The sequence below is a fragment of the Rosa rugosa genome, chromosome 5, assembly GCF_958449725.1.
Source record: "Rosa rugosa chromosome 5, drRosRugo1.1, whole genome shotgun sequence".
Classification (NCBI taxonomy): Eukaryota; Viridiplantae; Streptophyta; class Magnoliopsida; order Rosales; family Rosaceae; genus Rosa; species Rosa rugosa.
In genome coordinates, this window is record NC_084824.1 from 27,824,922 (window position 1) to 27,829,711 (window position 4,790).

The following is a 4,790-nucleotide window of genomic DNA, read 5'->3' on the forward strand; positions in this document are numbered from 1 at the left end:
TTTTTCTTTTTCTTGTAAAGATTAACTCAATTCAATAACTAATTATTGTTCTTCAACAAATAGCTTAAACAAAAAATGAGTTTTTTTAAAACAAAAACTGCAGAAATCTAAAAACAAGAAGAGTACATTGAAGATTTTATCCTTAAACTCATTCTTGCATACTATCTAATTGTCCTAAGAAGAAGAAAAAACGGTATGTGAGTGTACTATGAAAAAAGATGTAAGTTTTGGCTGCAATAATAGTTATACATGCCCCTCCTATTGGTGAAAAAATTACAAGTAGAACACCAATAACAATGCATACCATAATCTAAGCCGGTGAATGCATACCAATAACAATACATGCAATGATGTGTAAAGTTTGTCCAGAGGTGAAACCTTGATTTTCTACTAGATATTGCTAATCTGGTCAAACACAGACAAACTAAAGATCTGATAACTTCCACTAACATGAAAAAACACCATCAAATTACCCGCTGCAATTAGCCATGTAGGCTTACCTAATGAGATGAGAACATCATCCTCTATAAGACAGCTATAATCTCAATAGCTGGACACTGAAACTGAGAGATAACAAAATGCTACAATGACATAAGCTACTATAACAACTTGTCACGTAGATGGTTTCTCTAGAGTTGAAGAAATTATAGCTTGAAGTTCTAAAGCTACACTATGTCCTGCAAATACAAATGCTATTGTTCCACACACATTCAGGATATCAAAGATTTGACCAGTAAGTGTTGAAGATCGAACTCCGTATCTCACATTTTCATGATGTTTCGTACCCTAGACTATTAATGTCATACATGCTGCCGAGGCATAACCAATCGATATCATTGCAACCAATAGAGCAATTCCTTTCAAAGAATTGAAATTTAGATGTTTGGAGATCACAAATTGCAAGCAAATAGAAGAGAGGGTGAAGCATGTTGTTCTAACGTCATCCAGGCCAGAATGAAGAGTTCAAAGAAATATTTTAGTGATTTGCCACCAATGACGCAATATACAATGTCTGAAGCCACTTGCATGGTTAATTATTGTGGTATGACAATCTAATTTCATAGTTTAGGTCCTAAACAATGGTTAGGTAATGATCAAATCTCTTTTCTGGCACTATCTTAAGCAATTTCACAAGTTACTAGAATTAGTAGAATGTGATCAACCAAGAAAGAGTAATGACTGATTTCAGGAGCCCACCCTATTTGTGATATTGCATATGGTAACCTTAGAATTCAACAGTGTGGAAAGCCGAGTAATACCATTTTGCATTCCTATTAGTAGTTACAGGAAGCCAGTTAGATGCATTGATCAATGTGCTACTGGATTTTTCTATCACCTATCTGTTCATTTCACCTTTAGGCCTCGTTTGTTTCGCGGATTTGAGGATTTGGGAAAGGAAAGTTATTCCTTTCCTTTGTTTGGTAACCACAAAGTCCGGAAATGCTTTCCTGACATAGGGGAAAGTTAGGGGTAAACTCATTCCACTCAAACTTCATGGGATTGAGTTTCCCATCCCATTTCCCAGCATTAATTGCAATAATTTTGGACAATAATACCCTAGCATTAATTGCTTGAGTACCCTTGGTAGTGTTGAAATAGAAGGGTATTATTGAAACAGTGATATATTTTTACTTTCCTTTCCTGCGCCAATCAAACATCGGAAGGGAAATCAAATGATCTTTCCTAGATGCTTTCCCTGCTTTACCAAACACATGAAAGGAAATCTGACAGGAACTTTAGTTTCCCTTCCCCCCGAAAAGACAAGTGAATCGATTTCCCTTCCGTGAACCAAACGAGGCCTTAATCTTGGATGTTTTGCTAAGAAGTAATCATTTGAGTTAGATGACTCATATTGTCACTTGATGAATTGAAAGGTACTGAGTGTTTTTGTATAAGTTAGTCATTTGTTTTTCTCATTCTCTCTTATTGAACTTCAAAAGAAAAACGGAAAGACCAAGCATATATGTTGATTTGTTTGAGTCTTAATGTGTTCAATATTCGATGAACTTTTATTTTTTGTTTGAAATTTTATTGGAAAATCAAACAAATAGGAAAATAAGAAAATCAACGTTCCTTATTCGGTTCAAAATTTAAAATTCTGGTATAAGAAATTCAATTGTTTATTGGATAACTTGCTAATTGTTCTTTGGATAGATTGCGGTTATGCTTTAGAATAGATTGCAGTTCGATCTGCTATTGCATAGATTGTACTCACATGTGTGCCTTGCTAGTTCAGTTTTTGGTTAATCATTATGCTTTGTGAATGGTTAATAATTTTCTTGATCGTTGGTTCTACATTCATACTTTGATTTTGTGTCTCTTTTTGTGTAGAGAGTAGGCAGCTGATGGTATGAAGGTGTGAATAAAAAAAAATTGTAAAAGTTCAGAGATATATTGTTGTGTTCAAAGTTGTGAGATACCATTAATTTCCTTTCTTGCTCCAATGAATGTAAACCTAATTAAGATCATTTATGGCATGACTGTAGATTATAAGAGCATATATTCAAGCTTGCGAGTTTATGCTTCTAAATGTAGTTAGATTTTTCCTTTAAAAAAAGAAATCGTTGTTGGTTTTTTTGGTGGATGCATTTACAAATTTTTTGGGTTAGTTGAATTAATGTCAACTCTTAGCCTTACTTCTATTGATTGTCTATTTAAGAGGGAAGATAAATTACAGGGAAAAATCTTGATGTTGTACAAACTTTAGTATTTGTTTCTTTGCTTTAACAGGATTAAAGTGAAAGTTACGTGCTGGTTTTTGTTATTTGGCTAATTTCAGGATTAGAAGAGATGTTATGTTTATATATTATTCATTTTTATTATTTTCTTTGGTCTTCATTGGAGGGGAAACAAATGTTATATTACCTAGTTGGTTACGAGATGTTTCTATATTTCTTAGTAGGTGGTGGATCTTTGCTCTTCTAAATGATAAATTATGTGATTCACATGGCATTATCGTTATGCTTATATATTGTTAATGGTAGAGATCCGAGGGATCTCTAGTTAGCATAAAGAATGAGAGAGAGAGAGAGAGAACGACACAAGCGAAGTATAGTGGTTCGTTTCCCGCCTTAGCGGGAAACTACGTCCACTTGAATGTTGTAGTATGTGTGTTTGGGATTACAAAGTGTGTAATGGAGTGTTGGATATGGAATGTCTTTCTAAGTGGGAGGAGAGTTCATTTTATAGGTGAAGGAAGCCATCTCCTTTACATTTTCTTATATGTGGGACAAGAACCCACTATTCTAGTCTTGAAGCCATGTTGTGAAGGCAACTTTGCAAGGCCGGAAAGGTGGCTTCCCGGCGACGTATTTGCCACTTCCAGATACCGTAGCGTAGCTTGAACATAGGGCTACAAGATGCAAGTAGCGGTTGGATTCCACGAGGGTGTTGTTTATGCTTGGTGAGGTAGCAAACTAGCCTTGCTAGTAGAGGTATATATATATATATATATATATATATATTGAATAAAGAGCTGGTGTGGTTGCCCTCAAACTTTGATTAATGAAACTGTTAAATACAAGGGGGGAACATTAAGCCTAAACTTCTTATCACAATAAGCATCTATAGACCGTCCTGAAATGATAATCGAAAAAGACTCTACCAAATAAGAGTATTCAACAAGGCACCAACTAGCAAAGAGTGATCTATTGGCTACTGTATTTTCTTTGACATAGCAGAGACATAACAGAAATATAACTCGATTACAACGTAGCATAATTACCATTGACACAGCTTTCCTACTATGTTGCTGACGGAGGATAAATCCGGCGACACTTATCTTCACCCTGCCACTAGGCGGTAGCGATCATTTGACGAAGAAAGGAACTCACCGCCTAGTAGAGCAGACAATGCATGTTGAGTGCACACACAGGCACATAGCCCGACTAGCCCTACAAAACTAATGCTCGCAAAATGCGCAACAAAAGTAAATAACAAAAATAAGTAAAAACTAAAAAGAAACAAACGTCCAAGGTTGGGCCCAAGAATTCAGCCCAAATCCAACAATCAGCTCAGGTAACAAGCAAACCACAACCCACGTGCCAGGTCTAGCCCAACTTTGGTACAGCCTCCACCGACATCCCACAACCCCTATTGCACCACCCCCGCACCACCCCCTCCGTGCTCGGCTCTGTCGCACCACCACTTCGATGCCCCAAGGCGGTAGCTCCACCACCAGCATAAGAATTTGCTAATCTCTCGGCCTCCAGCGCTGCACGACTTGCTTTCCCTTTGTCCAGACGTTGATCTTTCTATTATGATAGTTAATGATTAGTTCCTGTATTGACTAAGAAAGATGGTTAGTTACTGTTTTAGTTTATTTGTAATTTGCTTTAGTCGTTTAGTCTTGAAACACACCGTTTCAAGTAAGCGCCATGTCTTTTATTTAAAGCCTTGTAGAAGAATCTTGTAATGTACTTGGTCTTATGCTCTTGTGACACGTGTCCAACATGTTAACTTCTAGCTATATATATATAAGCTGGTATCCTGTAGAAGAAGTCATAGAAGATAATAGGATTTTTCTTTTTTCCTGCTTTACTATTCCAACTTTCTTCTTCCTTTTCTCTGTGATTTCCAGTAGTTAGGGCCACAACCCTAACACTTTCTGAGATCAGATCTCCAACCCAGAAGTAGACACCTTACAAACCTCCTTCTCTGCCATCGTCGGATCCCAAAACCAAATGTGTTCCCCAGCCTCTGCCCCGTAACAGCATTCTCAACCACCAACCCCGCCAACAAAAGGTAGGCCAACACCCAACAAATCTGTGATCTCCCCCACCATCTCCCTT

The 4,790-nt window shown here is 37.1% G+C and overlaps 1 pseudogene; it reads right to left on the reverse strand.

Moving 5' to 3' along the window:
• Window positions 1-310: 310 nt before the first annotated feature.
• Window positions 311-4,663, reverse strand: LOC133711479 (lysine histidine transporter-like 5; annotated as a pseudogene).
• Window positions 4,664-4,790: the final 127 nt, after the last annotated feature.